We start from the raw sequence: 21,577 nt of genomic DNA on the forward strand, positions 1-21,577 counted from the left end.
ATTTAGCCATAAAAATGGTAAATACCCGGTACAATCACACCTCTATTTGTTAATGGTATATATGAATTAATAAACTATTTATACAAACTTGGACTAATTATTCAAAACTTTTCTTACGTGGTGTGGCAAAACCCACTTTCTAAAAAAATTCTAGTTTTTCCGAAGGTGATAGCGCGTAAATTTATAGGAATACTGTTATGATCAAGGTTTATTAAGCGGGATGCCAATACGGATCGTTATAAAGCATAAATATTGTTATTATTGTTTAGAGGTGTATCACAGCAACTTTAGTTTTTCCGTGCAAATCGTGTGGAGAACTTTCAGTCTCGATGAAGTACTTCTAAACATTAAAATAAAAGGCTGAAATTTGTATCATATATATTATTTCTAATTGCTGTTTTTATGTACGGGTCCCTTTTTCGCTCTTATTTGGAATCCAAATCTCTAAATAAAGCTTTGAATGTAAAGATGGAGATTCGGGCTATTAGCGAGCTTTGGGCAATTTTTGGTCGTAGCGCTTTTGTTTAGCTATATTTATTTAAAATAATTTCTTAAAAATAAACAATTGTGACCACACAAAGATATCTATTTGTACTATGGCACTATTGTGAATATTTGCACTGCAGTACTGGCAGTTGCTATCATACGCTAGATGGCAGCGCAAGATGTAAGTTTTAATTGATTGATAGAACAGCTGATTTTTGTTGATATTTGATAAGAGACTTTTATATTGGTTGCGCAAGATGCGCACCGGCGCCAATTGGTCACACCAAGGGAGTTTAAATCGTTTTCCACCTGGTCCTTCCAACGGAGCGGGGGCCGCCCTCTACCTCTGCTTCCATAGGCGGGTTCCGATACAAACACTTTCTTGACCGGAGCGTCATCTCTCATTCGCATAACATGGCCTAGCCAGCGCAGCCGTTGCGTTTTAATTCGCTGGACTATATTGATGTCTGCGTATAGCTCGTATAGCTCATCGTTAAATCTTCTTCGGTACTCGCCATCGCCAACACGTAGAGGTCCATAAATCTTTCGAAGAACTTTTCTCTCGAACAAGCAACAACAAGCCACTAAATTAAAACGAAACAAAATATTTCTCTGGCCCACCCCACGAAATATATGTACATATAATATTTGGTTTTACCCGGACTTAGATTTCCCTACTTCTTTTTATATTTTGATTCTTTTGTGGAATTTTTATAGAAGTGATGTGCATGACTAAACCACTGTACACTCAAATCGTACAACGAATTGTAATACTCTGCTTTAGTAAATATTGATACATTTATAATAACTATGTTTTTAGGTATGTACACGCGGAAATATGCATAAACAAATGCATCGAAAAGACTTGCGATTTTTATATTTAAAAGCTTACTTCTGCTTATTTCTGCTGTGTTGGTATATTTTATATACAAAAAACAAAAAGTTTGATAAAATTTTATTGCACAAAAAAAATGTATTTCAAATAAATAAATAAAATAATTTTGAAATAAGAAAAATATCATAATAAAATTGCATCGAGGTGAGCGCGAAAAATGTTTGTGTTTACTTGGGTTTTCATTAACTTTGTGCTGCTTTTTTTTTTAATACACACGCGCACACAAACCAATGTTCGTACCCATTAACGGAAATATATTTAGAGCACAATGACTGGGAAAATAGCAAAGTTGCGAAAAGAAGCAAGAAATTTTGCGGTCAATGTTGAGATTTCAAGTACATGACCTACTTAACGGTAGCACAAAAAAAAAATTAAAAAATGAAAGAAAAAAATAGAAAAAAGCACAAATAACAAATTACAGCTTTTCATAGTGCACTTTTAGGCATTTTATGCAAGTTTTGTTTTTAACGCTGAAAAATTTGTAGCGTGCAAAATATGAATGGGCTGGGCTGTTAGATCACATGAGCACCCACAGTAGATCTAGATTTGCGGCACGTACATACATTTGTTTACATAATTTAAATATTTTTGTGTATTAATAAATATGTCTTTAGTGCATAATCAAAATATGTAACTGCAAGTGTAACAAAACAATTAGACAAAATTTGAATTTAGTTTAGAGCGAACCTTCAACGCAATTTAACTTAATTATGCCGAGTTTACGAGTTATTGTGAGTTGCATACGATTTTGATTTCAAATATTTTACAAGAAAATTAATCAATTTTCTTTGCCCACAATTTAGTTAACGCTGAGCATCTGCATTGTGCTGGTTGCATTGAAGTTGACATCCGAACTGAGTGGCTGCGCCTGCCTTCCAAATAGTGGCAATTGTGGCTGTGGGAAATAATCGGGACCATGCGAAATTCTGTGATTTTTTGGCAGATTATGTACTACATATAACTTGTTATTTACAAGTAAAATTGTTTAGTTAATTTCATTTAAAAATATTGTTTTAATTTAAAAAATATTGGCGAATATCCCTAGCTTGACCCTCGAGCATAGCAACATTGAAGGGAATGAATTTGAAATAACCAGGAAAAGTTCCGAAACGGTATAAACAAAGTAGCAGTCCAGCACGACCACCGCTGGCTCAAGTTTGAGGAAAATCGAGGAAAATACTTTTAGAGCAACGTACTTCCTGTGGACTAACCGGGTTGATTGTGAGACCTTAAAACCCTCTGTCATTCTTGTATTGGAAAGGCACAACCTTTATTTTCAAATTGAAAAATTTTTCAGGGAGAGTTCTTACAGGTGTCAGGTTAAAGAGGAGATAAAGTCGAGAGAGTCTGCCAACACTACAAACAAGGCGACTCAGATTTCTGGGCGCACGGTTGTCAGTAGGTAAGAAGAATATATATTTCGCACCTCCATAAGTGTATATGGAAAATAAAGTGTTTTATTAAAGATCTGCACTACCTGCACGTACGAATGTGTATTCACAATGAACGAAATGTTTTCGAGTAGAAGTGGGAAAAGCTCGCATACACGCTTCAACTTCACTCATTTTATGTTCTGGAGTAGTTCCGTCTCGGATTAGCTGAACAAGCTCTTAATGAAAGAAACGTGTTTCTGATATGGTGGTCAGTTGAGGCGACTTGTAGACTCATAGGCTACCAACCTTATTATTGGTGGACAGAGGACTTGGCGGTCCAAACACATACACAATACGATATTAATCCCGGTGAACAATGCCACTTTCTGCCTGGCAGTTGGAAGTTGTCAGCGTTGGGCTAGTAAGCTAACGTACAATATGAAAAATTGCGGCTGAAAATTCAGCGTCCAGTTAACTTCATTGCCTTAGACACCGAACCTATGTAAACTTTTAAGATACGGCGGGAAAACGTGCCCAGTATACTACAAAAGATGTTCGACATGAAGTGATTTTTTTAAGTTGAATTAGGACAAGAGGGTAGAATATCAGAAGCGCGGATAAAAGAACAAAATTCTGGTTATGAAAAGTGCGTTCAGCAATAAGAAAAGTTGCCAGTTACGACCTTCTATGTATTACCTGTGGCGTACTTTGTGAGATCATAATGATGAATGATAACAATTTCTAATGCATCTTTTGACCGATAAGGCCCTCATAAAACCATCAAGTAGCTAATGCGTACATAGTGGGAAACACGTTCCTTTCCGTGAATCTGTGGCCACGTTGACACTTGTCCGATTACAGTAAAATACGTAACATCGCCGCCGCGGTAAATATAACAATAATAGAGATAATTATTGACCTAACCCAACGTGGCCGAACAAAAGAAGATCTCTCCAGGCATTTTACTTGCGAAACTCTTTTAACACAGCCATGCCGCAATTCATCAGAGGCCCAAAGGAAAATATGTTTACACAAGCCTAAAACAGGGGCCTTAAATTGTCTCAATGGCGGACTTACGCAGTGTATTGTCGTGAAGCAGTACGACCTTATTTAGCTTTGAACGTCGCAACATCCCTCCTCCTCCAGATGATGTCACCATAAGCTTAGGCGCAACTTCGATCTGGGTACTGAAGTAGGTTCAACACTTTCCTGTCTAACCTAAATCTCACATATTGCAAATCTGCGGTACATCTCCCAGGGATCTTCTTTGATCTGTTGTGGCCAGAGCACACTTACACTCCAATCTGGTGGTAGATGGTAGAGTTGATGCATATTCTTACCAACTCGTCCCCTCCATGTTTAAAGAGCTCGTCCGATAGTCGGTTATAAACCTCAGGGGGTTATTTCAACAAAGTTCATATTTCATCTTCATCGAGTAAATATAGTAAGAATTTGTGTATTAAGGCACAATATTGTTATTGATAGATCAAAACGAGTACAACAAAAGTAATACGAGAAATTGATTAGTATTGGAATTATCCAATGTCGAAACAAAGATGGCAACCCTTTTTTCTGTATTCTATTTTACTATTTTTACCTTCGTTAACTACAGTTGAAATGTGACGTTTATAGAAGAAGCACTTCAATAAAGTTTTCTTTCCATAAAAGCGAATTGTTCAGCTGTTAATTAAACGTGTTTTCTTTTGTGCGTTTATCTTTTTTATTCACTTAATTGGTTCGGTCAAAAGGACTTCTAAAACATTTAAAAATTAGTGACGTAAATGATTGAAATAACGTCATATAGTCGGCTCTTAATGCTAATCAAGCGTCAATGAGGGTAAAGTGGGTACTTTTTTATGTACCAAAAACAATAAGGGCTCTAGTCTGAGCCAATGCACAATTTTTATGCACAACGTCCAATATAAACATACTTGAAAAATTCAGTTGCAGTTTAGAATGACGATTTTGGTATAATGCCAGTGGCGACAGTTAACCCACGTAGCCTGCCCAATCCACGCACACTTACAGATGCATCACTATCTTCGCCCATTCCTTTCTTTGCCAGATTAAAATCGTTTTCGCTGCTTTTATTATCACGAGTTCTTTTGACGTCTTCTACCAGTGTTATCTTAAAAGCCAATTTTATTGCTTCCTTTCATTCACAATATCTCTTCGTAAAACTTTGTGAGAGTTTTTGCCTTAATCATTTTCTAGATAAATAATATGATCGTGATGTAGAACTCGCTATAAGTAATAAAATATAAAAAAATAATATAAAAAAATATTTTATCACTTTTTGTATAGTGAAAATACTGTTTTGAACATCGAAAGTATTAAGACCCTGGCAAAGTTGTAGTAGCTATAATTCCTTGGTGATAATCATAGTTTTACTTAACCATATCTATTGGTATCGGTTATATGTGAGTTACAAAGAAAAAAACAAGAAAATGCAAAACCTGTATGACAAATTGCACAATTAATAAGTCACTTAGTCAATCCAAAACAAAAGCTTAGTCTCTTGCTTTGGTGATTTGCACTGGCCGGCCAGATTACCCATTTTCGGGTCAATAACTCGGGCGCGACCACTTGGCTGTTGTAATTTTCTTGGCTTATGACCTGTGCTTCAATTTTGCTGCTCACTTTAGCTTAAGCAGCCGAAGTGGCAGGGCTAAATTCTAGAAACTCTAAAACCGCGCATTAATGGAATAAACACTAATGGATTAAATGAACGCATGTCATAATCCGAACTACTGTTTTTCATTAAATATATAATAGAAAAAAATCATCGGTTTTTTCTATAGTTTTCTTTCTTTTTGCCCATATTTTTTCCATCATATTCATAGTTTAGCTCCGACTGCTAAAAATAAGCAGGAAATAGGTAAAACTTTGTCTGCAAAATATGCTTATAAACTACAAAGAAATATCCTACATAAAGTATAACTCAAACTATTTTTTTTTTGTTTGTTTTTTTTAATTGTAAGCATATTTGATTGGTTTAATGGTAGCGAGTCATATACAAAATATGCTAATGCATACTTTGACCAGTACCTACATATTCTTATAGGCAATTGAAGGATCTACATAAAAGATCAACAAAACAGAAGACATGATATTTTGCATAAAATGTATCGTTCTTATTCTTCGAATTTATTTATAGACTTGATCATAAAGAAAGGGAACGATAAACTTCATGCAAAATATTAATATTTAAAAATAGTGCATTTTATGCAATAGGTCGGGTTTCTCCAAAAATTGTTCTTGATGAGTTTCAACAGTTACCCCACGATATATTTTGCAATTTATTTTAAAGACTAATGCAATGATTATTCTTCGTTCAACGGTACAATGCTTAAATTATAAATAAAATATTATATGATAGCTTTTCGCTGTATGATGTAGATAAATACCTAGTGTGTATCGTAAAAATGTTAGTATGGAACCAATATCATGGTGTTAATCACGATAGAATCAAAATGAATACTAGAAAAGTTATACGAGATATTGGTTAATTACCTACATACTTACCTAACTCATAAAAATGGCTTCATATAGTGGGTTAATGGACAACAACTCGTATTGCAATTCTCACGTGGCCCACCCAATCCACGTAGCCCCAACGATGAATCACTGTTTAGGCAGGATGCCTAACTTTTCCGCATCTGATTGCGATCACCTAATGCAACTCTGCAAATCGATACTCGATACTCGACTTAATGTACATTCACGTGTATGGGTGCATTTTGTCAGCACTCATGCATATGCATGTCGAGGTTGATGTGTGGGTGCCTTTCCCCTCCAAAACGGAGGATTTTGCGGTTCAACGGTTGTCGCTTTCGATACAACCGAATCTTTTGGATTTCAACAGCCATCATGTACACATCTGCCGCCAGCGATCTCTGCCGTATCATTACTTTAATCAGGTCATATTGTAACCTCTTTATATTTCTTAACTCTACACAATAAAGCCTACCTATTATAACGAGAAATTCTCGTCTTCTTTTATTTATTTGCAAATACACCCGCTTATTGAGATCGACCCCGGTGCGCCCACCTACCTCTAGGAGCAGACGCACCCCGGCCGAACAATCACTATATTCGGGTACCCTTGGGTCACAAAGGAGCATCGGTCGAGGTGGCAATCCGAGACCTGATGGCCAGCGTACGCTTGGATAGAAATTATGAAGATATTACAAAATACATTTGTATATATATTCAAGTACGGTTGTTAAAATTGGAGTATAATAAAGTAAAATAATTCCACTTTAACCCTTTTGCGGACACACGAAATTTAGTAAATGTTATCAGAATGACACATGCATTTATTTGGCTTATAAAACCGATAATTGAATTCCGATTTCAGTTTTGGGTTTGTGGTTTATTGAATATTTAATTTTTACTCAAAACAATAAAATTATAGTATGTCGACATACACCGACGTGTCCTAGTTAGGGATTTTGATTTGTTATAGGGACACGTCGGATATGCTCGACGTCGGACAGAGCCGACATGTCCTATTTCATACAATATGATGTTACTGTGGGACACGTCGTCATTATCTGACAATAAAAGTGTATTTTTCTTTTTGTGTAATTAGGCTAAAATACAACAAATAATATGAAAGAATATTCAGTTTCATAGAATAAATGTTCATTTATTTAAAAAAAAAATAAAAAAAATTCGATTCACATTCCATTCATTTGGTTTTTGTGTACATAACTAAAATTAATGTTTTTAAAATAAGCAAAAAATAAAAATTAAAACAAAAAATCGATTTCACAGTCAATTCATTTGGTTTTTGTGTACATATATAAAATTTATGTTTATAAAATAAGCAGGTTATATATCTCCAAATACTTTTAAACTAAAAACTAATATATAAGAATAAAAAAAAGGGAACCTAAAAAAGTTATTCTAGATTTGACGATTGTTGTTGGTGCCAATCAGTAAAACAATTGCCAACACATAGTCCAGATTTAACTTCACAGCCAGCACATCGAACACTGGTTTCCTTACGAACGCCATTCTTAGAACATTGACGACATCGAATATATTGTTTTTTTGTACCTTTACGGGGTATGTTTTCCAAAAAATGATCAATTTGAATTGGAACTGTCAATCTACGTTTGCGACTAGGTTTTTCTGGATGAAATTTTGATTTCGGCAAATCTATCATAGCATATATCAATTCTTCTCTAAAAGTTAAAAATTCCATTTTTGATTTTGCCGGAAATATTTTTTTGTACAACAAAAATGAATTGTGTACTGCCAAATCTAGCATTCGGAATATAAACTTTTTATACCACCGAATCGTCTTACGAGGACTTGAATAATAAGAATTCATTTGATCAGTGCGATCAACGCCACCCATAAATTCATTATATCTCACAATTTCAAGTGGTTTTGACTTTTCTACCCCAAATCGGTTCTTTGTTATAACCATCTGTGGACTGTAGCCGGTGGTGATACATAGGACATCTCTTTTGTCGTACCATTTTGATACATACACCTTTCCTTGTCTTTTCCAAATATACTGACCTGTTTTTAATTTCTTTTTTGTCACTTCAATTGGATTACCTTTTCGATTGCTTCCTAACGTGCCAGTAGTGTGAGTTTTGAGCAGCAATAAATCATGAGATAAATTTATACTGTTATAATAGTTGTCCAAAAATAGGTGATGACCCTTCCCAAAGTATGGAGTAACAAGTCGATAAACAATTGCGTCGATTTTTGAACCTTTCGTTGGATCTGGTTGTTTACCTTTATAAGTTTCAATATTTAAAACATAGCTGGATGAGTCGCATAGTTGAAAGAATTTTATTCCAAATCGTGCCCTTTTCGATTTAATGTATTGACGAAAAGCGAGTCTACCTTTATGGAGTAACAACTATTCATCTAGCACAATTTGCTCATACAGCCAGAAAGCAGCTTGAAAACTCTGATTTATCAATTTTACGAAATTAGATATTTTTGCCATATGTGACTCGCCTCGCACATGATTAGCAGTAAGACATCTCAAGATTTGTTCGAACCTTCTGCCGGACATTGTCGCAGAGAATGCCGGGTGATAGTATAGTGCAGATTTCGAAAATAACTGACGAATCTTTGGTACTTTAACTTGCCCTTGAAGTAGACACAAACCTAAAAATTTTAACATTTCAGGACGATCAACGGGTGAAAATTTCATCATCCTTTTGAATCTGCTACCTCTCTGCTGGTTACTTAATTTAAGTCCGTATTCATTTGTACAGCTAATAAGTAGCTCCATGATGTTGTTATTAAATACTTTATTGAAGACATCAATTGGAGACGATGTGTCACTTATTTCGATTTTTATAAGTTAATTTTTTTCAGTGTCAAAGCAAAAATAACACAGGGAAAAAGAAAGTAAAAAAATAAAACTTACCAAAAATATTACGTCCTCACGCAATGACACTTTTTTTGCAACTGTGCAAAAATACAAATAAGTACGTCGGCTATATCCGACGTGATGTTTTTGTCCCACTCACGAAAATTTCCGTTATAGTTAACAAAAAAGAAACAAAACAAATCGAATCATGGCCAGAGCTGCTCAACCCCTATGCACTTATAGCACTTTTGTTTTTGTGTTGCCCTGAAAAATAGACACATATACAAATTCACACTTTGGATATAAAAAAAAATGTTCATAGCACACCAATATGCCCTCACATATAAATTCGATTCATATGAAAGTGCAATGAAAAAGCAATTCCAAATGAAGCCTAGGCAGTTCGGTATGATATTCAAATTTACACCATCAGAATTGCTTAAGCATTTAAAATAAATATATATATTTTTTTTTCGTTCAATTTAAAAAATTTTCAGTGTATATATAATTTTGTATAGGTACTGTGATTTGCACATCAATATAAAAATTTTTGATCAACCCTGCCTTTGAAAGTGTAAAAATAAGCACTTTCATTTGAAGCTCACGCATTTGGCTATGAAAACCAAATTTACACTAACAAATTGACAACTAAAATTTATTCAAAAATATTATGGGACTAAGAAAAAATGTTTAATCTAAATTGATTCATAAAGAAAAATAGAAATGAACCTAACGAACGAATCACGGAACCGAAATATTTAAAACCTTACTTTGTATTTTTTAAAATACAAACAAAATTCCAGTGTATGTATATACAATTTTGTACAATATAAAAAAAAAATTAAGCAGCACTGCTCATGCCTAAAAATCTCACGATTACGATTTTGTAGTGTTTAGGTGGCTTGGTAATTTTTCGATAGACAGCTTTGCAAAGAAGCGATGATTTGTAAGTACAGTAGACGCTCACAAATTAGAACCACTTTGTTTTCAGGGTGATTCTAATTTCTGAAAAATTCTATTTCCTGAACGTTTTTATACCTTTCATGAAAATGAAATGGTATATTAATTTCGTCACGAAACCGAAAATTGTAAGTCCTTAAAGGAAAATAGATAGACCCACCATTAAGTATACCGAAATAATCAGGTTGAAGAGCTGAGTTGATTTAGCAATGTCCGTCTGTCCGTCTGTCCGTCTGTCCGTCTGTCTGTTTGTATGCAAACTAGTCCCTCAATTTTTGAGATATCTTGATAAAATTTGGTGAGCGGGTGTATTTGGGTGTCCGATTAGACATTTGTCGGAACCGACCGGATCGGACCACTATAGCATATATCCTCCATACAACCGATTTTTCAGAAAAAGGGGTTTTTTGTAATATCTTACCCAATTTAACAGATTGAAGCTTCAAACTTCACCATATACTTTCGTATATTGCACATATTGTTGCCTGAAAAAATTGATGAGATCGGTCGTATATATAGTATATATCCCCCACAACCGATTGTTCAGATAAGGAACTTTTCGTAATTTCTACCCCATTTTAACAGCTATAAGCTTCAAATTTCACCGATTGCTTACGTATATAGCATATATTGTTGTCTCAAAAAATCATAGAGATCGGTTGTATATATAGTATATATCTCATACAACCGATTGTTCAGATAAGAAACTTTTCGCAATTTCTACCCCATTTTAACAGCTATAAGCTTAAAATTTCACCGATTGCTTACGTATATAGCATATATTGTTGTCTGAAAAAATCATAGAGATCGGTTGTATATATAGTATATATCTCACACAACCGATTGTTCAGATAAGAAACTTTTCGGAATTTCTACCCCATTTTAACAGCTAGAAGCTTCAAATTTCAGCAAATGCTTAAGTATATAGCATATATTGTTGTCTGAACAAATCATAGAGATCGGTTGTATATATAGTATATATCTCATACAACCGATTGTTCAGATAAGAAACTTTGCGCAATTTCTGCCCCGTTTTAATAGCTAGAAGCTTCAAATTTCACAAAATGCTTACGTATATAGCATATATTGTTGTCTGAAAAAATCATAGAGATCGGTGGTATATATATTATATACTTCATATAAACTCTCATTTTTGCCCCTTTTTTACGGCTAGAAGCTTCAAAATTCATCAAATTTCATCAAATAGTTACGTTTACGTCATATATTTTTGAAATACGTGATTCGTAGTCATACTTTTTACATGCAGACCACAAAAAACGTGAAGCTTTGCATCCTCACACAGATTACCTACCTATTTTTTATTTTATATTTATCTTAAAAATCGTTTAGATATGTTCAAATTTCACTAAATGCTTACGTGTATAGCATATATTGTTGTCTGAGAAAATCATAGATACCGGTGGTATATATAGTATATATCCCATACAACCGATTGTTCAGATAAGAAACTTTGCGCAATTTCTTCCCCATTTTAACAGCTAGAAGCTTCAACTTTCACCAAATGCTTACGTGTATAGCATATATTGTTGTCTGAAAAAATCATTGAGATCGATGGTATATATAGTATATATCTCATACAACCGATTGTTCAGTTAAGAAACTTTGCGCAATTTCTGCCCCTTTTTAACAGCTAGACGCTTCAAATTTCACCATATGCTTACGTATATAGCATATATTGTTGTCTGAAAAAATCATAGAGATCGGTGGTATATATATTATATACTTCATATAAACTGTCATTTTTGCCCCTTTTTTACGGCTAGAAGCTTCAAAATTCATCAAATTTCATCAAATAGTTACGTTTACGTCATATATTTTTGAAATACGTGATTCGTAGTCATAGTTTTTACATGCAGACCACAAAAAACGTGAAGCTTTGCATCCTCACACAGATTACCTACCTATTTTTTTTTTATATTTATCTTAAAAATTGTTTAGATATGTTCAAATTTCACTAAATGCTTACGTGTATAGTATATATTGTTGTCTGAGAAAATCATAGATACCGGTGGTATATATAGTATATATCCCATACAACCGATTGTTCAGATAAGAAACTTTGCGCAATTTCTTCCCCATTTTAACAGCTAGAAGCTTCAAATTTCACCAAATGCTTACGTGTGTAGCATATATTGTTGTCTGAAAAAATCATAGAGATCGGTGGTATATACATATATTATATACCCCATATAAACTCAATTTTTGCCCCCTTTTTACGGCTAGAAGCTTCAAAAATTCATCAAATTTCATCAAATAGTTACGTTTACGCAATATATTGTTGGAATACGTGATTCGCAGTCATAGTTTTTACACGCAGACCACAAAAAACCAGAAACTTTGCATCCTCACACAAAGTACCTACCTGTTTTTATACCTTTCATGAAAATGAAATGGTATTTTAATTTCGTCACGAAACCGAAAATTGTAAGTCCTTAAAGGAAAATAGATAGACCCACCATTAAGTATACCGAAATAATCAGGTTGAAGAGCTGAGTTGATTTAGCCATGTCCGTCTGTCCGTCTGTCCGTCTGTCCGTCTGTCTGTTTGTATGCAAACTAGTCCCTCAATTTTTGAGATATCTTGATAAAATTTGGTGAGCGGGTGTATTTGGGTGTCCGATTAGACATTTGTCGGAACCGACCGGATCGGACCACTATAGCATATATCCTCCATACAACCGATTTTTCAGAAAAAGGGGTTTTTTGTAATATCTTACCCAATTTAACAGATTGAAGCTTCAAACTTCACCATATACTTTCGTATATTGCACATATTGTTGCCTGAAAAAATTGATGAGATCGGTCGTATATATAGTATATATCCCCCACAACCGATTGTTCAGATAAGGAACTTTTCGTAATTTCTACCCCATTTTAACAGCTATAAGCTTCAAATTTCACCGATTGCTTACGTATATAGCATATATTGTTGTCTCAAAAAATCATAGAGATCGGTTGTATATATAGTATATATCTCATACAACCGATTGTTCAGATAAGAAACTTTTCGCAATTTCTACCCCATTTTAACAGCTATAAGCTTAAAATTTCACCGATTGCTTACGTATATAGCATATATTGTTGTCTGAAAAAATCATAGAGATCGGTTGTATATATAGTATATATCTCACACAACCGATTGTTCAGATAAGAAACTTTTCGGAATTTCTACCCCATTTTAACAGCTAGAAGCTTCAAATTTCAGCAAATGCTTAAGTATATAGCATATATTGTTGTCTGAACAAATCATAGAGATCGGTTGTATATATAGTATATATCTCATACAACCGATTGTTCAGATAAGAAACTTTGCGCAATTTCTGCCCCGTTTTAATAGCTAGAAGCTTCAAATTTCACAAAATGCTTACGTATATAGCATATATTGTTGTCTGAAAAAATCATAGAGATCGGTGGTATATATATTATATACTTCATATAAACTCTCATTTTTGCCCCTTTTTTACGGCTAGAAGCTTCAAAATTCATCAAATTTCATCAAATAGTTACGTTTACGTCATATATTTTTGAAATACGTGATTCGTAGTCATACTTTTTACATGCAGACCACAAAAAACGTGAAGCTTTGCATCCTCACACAGATTACCTACCTATTTTTTATTTTATATTTATCTTAAAAATCGTTTAGATATGTTCAAATTTCACTAAATGCTTACGTGTATAGCATATATTGTTGTCTGAGAAAATCATAGATACCGGTGGTATATATAGTATATATCCCATACAACCGATTGTTCAGATAAGAAACTTTGCGCAATTTCTTCCCCATTTTAACAGCTAGAAGCTTCAACTTTCACCAAATGCTTACGTGTATAGCATATATTGTTGTCTGAAAAAATCATTGAGATCGATGGTATATATAGTATATATCTCATACAACCGATTGTTCAGTTAAGAAACTTTGCGCAATTTCTGCCCCTTTTTAACAGCTAGACGCTTCAAATTTCACCATATGCTTACGTATATAGCATATATTGTTGTCTGAAAAAATCATAGAGATCGGTGGTATATATATTATATACTTCATATAAACTGTCATTTTTGCCCCTTTTTTACGGCTAGAAGCTTCAAAATTCATCAAATTTCATCAAATAGTTACGTTTACGTCATATATTTTTGAAATACGTGATTCGTAGTCATAGTTTTTACATGCAGACCACAAAAAACGTGAAGCTTTGCATCCTCACACAGATTACCTACCTATTTTTTTTTATATTTATCTTAAAAATTGTTTAGATATGTTCAAATTTCACTAAATGCTTACGTGTATAGTATATATTGTTGTCTGAGAAAATCATAGATACCGGTGGTATATATAGTATATATCCCATACAACCGATTGTTCAGATAAGAAACTTTGCGCAATTTCTTCCCCATTTTAACAGCTAGAAGCTTCAAATTTCACCAAATGCTTACGTGTGTAGCATATATTGTTGTCTGAAAAAATCATAGAGATCGGTGGTATATACATATATTATATACCCCATATAAACTCAATTTTTGCCCCCTTTTTACGGCTAGAAGCTTCAAAAATTCATCAAATTTCATCAAATAGTTACGTTTACGCAATATATTGTTGGAATACGTGATTCGCAGTCATAGTTTTTACACGCAGACCACAAAAAACCAGAAACTTTGCATCCTCACACAAAGTACCTACCTGTTTTTATACCTTTCATGAAAATGAAATGGTATTTTAATTTCGTCACGAAACCGAAAATTGTAAGTCCTTAAAGGAAAATAGATAGACCCACCATTAAGTATACCGAAATAATCAGGTTGAAGAGCTGAGTTGATTTGGCCATGTCCGTCTGTCCGTCTGTCCGTCTGTCTGTTTGTATGCAAACTAGTCCCTCAATTTTTGAGATATCTTGATAAAATTTGGTGAGCGGGTGTATTTGGGTGTCCGATTAGACATTTGTCGGAACCGACCGGATCGGACCTCTATAGCATATATCCTCCATACAACCGATTTTTCAGAAAAAGGGGTTTTTTGTAATATCTTACCCAATTTAACAGATTGAAGCTTCAAACTTCACCATGTACTTTCGTATATTGCACATATTGTTGCCTGAAAAAATTGATGAGATCGGTCGTATATATAGTATATATCCCCCACAACCGATTGTTCAGATAAGGAACTTTTCGTAATTTCTACCCCATTTTAACAGCTATAAGCTGCAAATTTCACCGACTGCTTACGTATATAGCATATATTGTTGTCTGAAAAAATCATAGAGATCGGTTGTATATATAGTATATATCTCATACAACCGATTGTTCAGATAAGAAACTTTTCGCAATTTCTACCCCATTTTAACAGCTATAAGCTTAAAATTTCACCGATTGCTTACGTATATAGCATATATTGTTGTCTGAAAAAATCATAGAGATCGGTTGTATATATAGTATATATCTCACACAACCGATTGTTCAGATAAGAAACTTTTCGCAATTTCTACCCCATTTTAACAGCTAGAAGCTTCAAATTTCAGCAAATGCTTAAGCATATAGCATATATTGTTGTCTGAAAAAATCATAGAGATCGGTTGTATATATAGTATATATCTCATACAACCGATTGTTCAGATAAGAAACTTTGCGCAATTTCTGCCCCGTTTTAACAGCTAGAAGCTTCAAATTTCACAAAATGCTTACGTATATAGCATATATTGTTGTCTGAAAAAATCATAGAGATCGGTGGTATATATATTATATACTTCATATAAACTCTCATTTTTGCCCCTTTTTTACGGCTAGAAGCTTCAAAATTCATCAAATTTCATCAAATAGTTACGTTTACGTCATATATTTTTGAAATACGTGATTCGTAGTCATACTTTTTACATGCAGACCACAAAAAACGTGAAGCTTTGCATCCTCACACAGATTACCTACCTATTTTTTATTTTATATTTATCTTAAAAATCGTTTAGATATGTTCAAATTTCACTAAATGCTTACGTGTATAGCATATATTGTTGTCTGAGAAAATCATAGATACCGGTGGTATATATAGTATATATCCCATACAACCGATTGTTCAGATAAGAAACTTTGCGCAATTTCTTCCCCATTTTAACAGCTAGAAGCTTCAACTTTCACCAAATGCTTACGTGTATAGCATATATTGTTGTCTGAAAAAATCATTGAGATCGATGGTATATATAGTATATATCTCATACAACCGATTGTTCAGTTAAGAAACTTTGCGCAATTTCTGCCCCTTTTTAACAGCTAGACGCTTCAAATTTCACCATATGCTTACGTATATAGCATATATTGTTGTCTGAAAAAATCATAGAGATCGGTGGTATATATATTATATACTTCATATAAACTGTCATTTTTGCCCCTTTTTTACGGCTAGAAGCTTCAAAATTCATCAAATTTCATCAAATAGTTACGTTTACCTCATATATTTTTGAAATACGTGATTCGTAGTCATAGTTTTTACATGCAGACCACAAAAAACGTGAAGCTTTGCATCCTCACACAGATTACCTACCTATTTTTTTTTTATATTTATCTTAAAAATTGTTTAGATATGTTCAAATTTCACTAAATGCTTACGTGTATAGTATATATTGTTGTCTGAGAAAATCATAGATACCGGTGGTATATATAGTATATATCCCATACAACCGATTGTTCAGATAAGAAACTTTGCGCAATTTCTTCCCCATTTTAACAGCTAGAAGCTTCAACTTTCACCAAATGCTTACGTGTATAGCATATATTGTTGTCTGAAAAAATCATTGAGATCGATGGTATATATAGTATATATCTCATACAACCGATTGTTCAGTTAAGAAACTTTGCGCAATTTCTGCCCCTTTTTAACAGCTAGACGCTTCAAATTTCACCATATGCTTACGTATATAGCATATATTGTTGTCTGAAAAAATCATAGAGATCGGTGGTATATATATTATATACTTCATATAAACTGTCATTTTTGCCCCTTTTTTACGGCTAGAAGCTTCAAAATTCATCAAATTTCATCAAATAGTTACGTTTACGTCATATATTTTTGAAATACGTGATTCGTAGTCATAGTTTTTACATGCAGACCACAAAAAACGTGAAGCTTTGCATCCTCACACAGATTACCTACCTATTTTTTTTTTATATTTATCTTAAAAATTGTTTAGATATGTTCAAATTTCACTAAATGCTTACGTGTATAGTATATATTGTTGTCTGAGAAAATCATAGATACCGGTGGTATATATAGTATATATCCCATACAACCGATTGTTCAGATAAGAAACTTTGCGCAATTTCTTCCCCATTTTAACAGCTAGAAGCTTCAAATTTCACCAAATGCTTACGTGTATAGCATATATTGTTGTCTGAAAAAATCATAGAGATCGGTGGTATATACATATATTATATACCCCATATAAACTCAATTTTTGCCCCCTTTTTACGGCTAGAAGCTTCAAAAATTCATCAAATTTCATCAAATAGTTACGTTTACGCAATATATTGTTGAAATACGTGATTCGCAGTCATAGTTTTTACACGCAGACCACAAAAAACCAGAAACTTTGCATCCTCACACAAAGTACCTACCTGTTTTTAATTTTATATTTATCTTAAAAATCGTTAAGGTATGCAGATCTGTTTACTATATATTTCTTATCTTATACATCCGATTATTCGGAGATTACGAACGGGATAAGATTATTGTTCAGCCCCATTCATGAAAGGTATGAAGTCTTCGGCACAGCCGAAGACAGTCCCGTTCTTACTTGTTTTATTTGTATAAAACCTTAAAAGTTAAGTCAATTTGCTTTAAAAAACTGCAATGACATTTTGTCTTATTCAATTTTATTCATAACAAGTAAATGTCTCTAAGTACGGGTGTAACCGAACATTATATACTCAGCGTGAGCTTCAATTGTACATTTCATTTCAGATAAATTACTTTTCTACATAACACGTGGCACCGCCCGTTTAAAAAAATGTTTCCCCATTTCCTCTTACAATAAAACTTGATAAGTGAAATATCATTGATTCAAAACTATTTTTTGTTAAGTTATAGCTTATTATTCTAGTCTACGACCCTTTTAAACTTGTTTTATATCCAAGATGCTGTGGTCTTTAACCCATCCCGTCCATTTTTACTAGAAATATTTTCTGCTATAAGAAAAATATGTGTACACAATTTCATTACGATCCGTTAATTTTTCTTCGATTTATGGCTCCCGAAACATAGAAAATTGCTAAGTCATAAAAGGGGCGGTGCCACGCCCATTTTTTTAAATTTGCATTTTTTCCTATTCATTGTTATAAATCCACTTGGGAAATGAAATACCATTGATATAAAGCTCTTTTTTGCAATCATATAGCTTATTTTATTCGTCCACAACCCTTTTAAAACTCTTTTATATAAAAGTGGGCGTGGTCTTTAACCGAAATATTTCCTGCGATAGGGAAAATATGTGTACCCAATTTTATTACAATCCGTTAATTTTTCTTCGAGTTATGGCTCCCGAAACATAGAAAATTGCTTAGTCATAAAGGGGCGGTGCCACGCCCATTTTTTTAAATTTGAAGTTTTTCCTTGTTATTGTTATAAATCCACTTCGGATATGAAATACCATTGATATAAAGCTCTTTTTTGCGAAGATATAGCTTCTTTTATTCGTCCACGACCCTTTTAAAAATCTTTTATATAAAAGTGGGCGTAGTCTTTAACCGATTTCGTTAATTTTTCCTCAAATCATTCCTTATAGTAAAGGCAATCTCTCTGCCGAATTTTGTTGCGATATGTTTAACGATTTTTGATTTATGATTAATAATATTTGTAGAATTGATTTTATCATAAGTGGGCGGTGCCACTTGTTTTCAATGGTCTCAATATCAGTCCACATGTCAAATTTCACCATTCTAGGTGTATTATTTACTAAATTATCAGGTTTTTTGTATTTTCCAAAAATTTTTATATATAAAAAGTGGGCGTGGTTATCATCCGATTTCGCTCATTTTCAATACCAATCTGTTATGGGTCCAGAGAAGCTAGTGTACCAAATTTGGTGAAGATATCGCAATATTTACTCAAGTTATCGTGCTAACGGACGGACGGACGGACGGACATGGCTTAATCAATTTTTTTTCGATACTGATAATTTTGATATATGGAAGTCTATATCTATCTCGATTCCTTTGTACCTGTACAACCAACCGTTATCCAATCAAAGTTAATATACTCTGTTTGTGCAAAGCACGCTGAGTATAAAAAAGAGAAAACATAAGGAACAATCCAGTACAATACATATCACATGTTTTTTTTTATTAAATATACATATATGTATGTACATATACGCTATATCAAAAAGATACAAAAACCAAAACCTCCTATTACAATAAATATATTTTTTCATTAAAAATACATAAAATACATCGATAAAAAATACATTAAAAAAGCCAAAAATTAATCAAAAATTTCATAACTAATCTTCAATTTGCAGGTATGATAGGTATTAGAAACAGCGTTTAAAATTGATGATTTATTCGATTTGATATAGCGGATTGCAGATGGCGCCACACCAAATTCTAGGGATAACCGCTTCCCTTGAATACCTTCGTCAAGCTTTTCCAAGATCTGAACTTTGGTTTCCAATGACAATTTTATTATATTATTCTTACGTTGATTTGGCATTTCAGCGAATTACTTTTACTTTTAAACAAACAATGCCAAAACACGTGCAAGCGTAGCGAATTTCATACAAAAACTAACAAAAACTGTACACAACCGCGACGAAAATCCAACGACTACCGAGCGTAACATGAATAAATTGGGGATTCCCCTTTTTATATTTATTTTGCAACAAAAAAATGAAATACGCTCAGAAATTAGAATCGAAAATTCTAAAGATTCTAATTTCAGAGCGTGTAGGTAATGTATTGAAAAAGTTGGTTCTAGTTTCTGGACATTCTAATTACTGAAGGTTCTACTTTGTGAGCGACTACTGTATTAGACCTTTAAAGCTTAATTAAATCTTAGGACTTACCACAATCTTTAATTTTAAATCAAACATTTCAGTGTGCGGTTCAATATACGTGATCTATCTCCAGTCAAGCAAACAGCATAACCATTATATCGCAAGAATTTGTCTTTGGTGTTTATCGACGATACTATCAAAATGAATTCGACAAGAGGAATACGAGAAATTGGTTAGTAACCAACCTCACTCACTGAAATAGCTTCATATGTGTGGACTTGTATTATGTAATATTTGAATTGTATATTTTTATTGAACACAGCTATCCTGCTACTAATTGCCGTCAGTTGCTGCTCGGAATGAAAATGTTCTACCACTTGACCCACCCGGTTCACAAATTCTGAGTGGATCATCATCATCCGTACGTATCCCTAGCCTACGGGGTCGATGAGGTGGGCCGGAACCACCGGGTCCTGATGGTATGCCTACACTTGGGTAGAAATGAAAAAAATATTACATAACATATTAGGTCACTCAAGTAAAATTGTCAAAGTGAGTAAATAATAAAATGTAATAAATTAATTAAAAATATTTTTAAAATAGATGTCATTTTTGAAGTTTATTATTCGCTCGATTTTAGTATCTTATATACTTATATATGTACATATATACATATCTTTCTACGTTTTAACAAAAATGTGGTTGTTTGTATAAATCTATTTGGGAAATGGGCAAATAAATTTCAGAAAGGGCAAATGTAATTCAGACAAATCAAAAACATCAATAAAATAATTTTCCAAAAACATTTACCCATTTCTGGAATTCATTTGCCCATGCGTCAAAAACTTTGCCACCGTTTCCAATTTCATTTGCGCTTTTCTTAAATACAGTTCAAAAAGGTGTAGTTTCGCCCCAAGGTAAAAGGGAATTTGACTTACTTAGTTATAACAAATAGTATATTAGGTTCAAAATGATATATCTATATATATATATATAGATATGTACACATAAAGATTAGGATTCTATAGGTATAAGATAAAAAGCTAAAAGTTTCAAAGCATAACTCCACCAAGTAAATTATTGTAAATTTTGGGTTCAAGTCCAGGGAAAAGCAACATCGAAAATTTAAAAAAAAGTTTTTTCAATTAGCTAAACGTTTTTCTAAGTGGGGTCGCTCCTCGGTAATTATTTGACAAACACTCCGAGTGTATATCTGCCATTAAAAGCTTCCTAGTGTAAATTTATCTGCCTTGTATATGCATTTCGAAGTCGGCGTAAAACATCTAGGTTCCGTCCCGCCAATTTATGGTAAAAATTGAAAGAAGCATGACGCAAATTGGAAAAGAAGCTCGGCAAAGTTAAATCGCTCCTACTATTGACTATGTAGTAGGTCCGACACATAAGCAGTATTTCATATAGATGAGTTTAACATATGCTTATGCATTATGAGTATATTGCATGTATTTTTATGGAGAACGGTAGAATAAGCGACACTAGCGCCATCTGATATTGAAAAGTAGCCAAC

The 21,577-nt window shown here is 33.5% G+C and overlaps 1 long non-coding RNA gene across 2 annotated transcripts; it reads left to right on the plus strand.

The window, feature by feature from the left end:
- The first annotated feature begins 1,542 nt into the window (after positions 1-1,542).
- LOC137251819 (uncharacterized) lies at positions 1,543-20,656 on the plus strand. 2 transcript variants are annotated; one of them, XR_010953366.1, is made up of 5 exons: positions 1,544-2,112; positions 2,185-2,783; positions 2,848-4,591; positions 20,154-20,284; positions 20,375-20,656. It is a non-coding gene; the product is annotated as an uncharacterized lncRNA (long non-coding RNA). The 2 variants fall into 2 exon arrangements; XR_010953365.1 differs by having other exon boundaries at positions 1,543-2,112; positions 2,185-4,591.
- Positions 20,657-21,577: the final 921 nt, after the last annotated feature.

The sequence above is a fragment of the Eurosta solidaginis genome, chromosome 5 (assembly GCF_040869045.1).
Source record: "Eurosta solidaginis isolate ZX-2024a chromosome 5, ASM4086904v1, whole genome shotgun sequence".
NCBI lineage: Eukaryota > Metazoa > Arthropoda > Insecta > Diptera > Tephritidae > Eurosta > Eurosta solidaginis.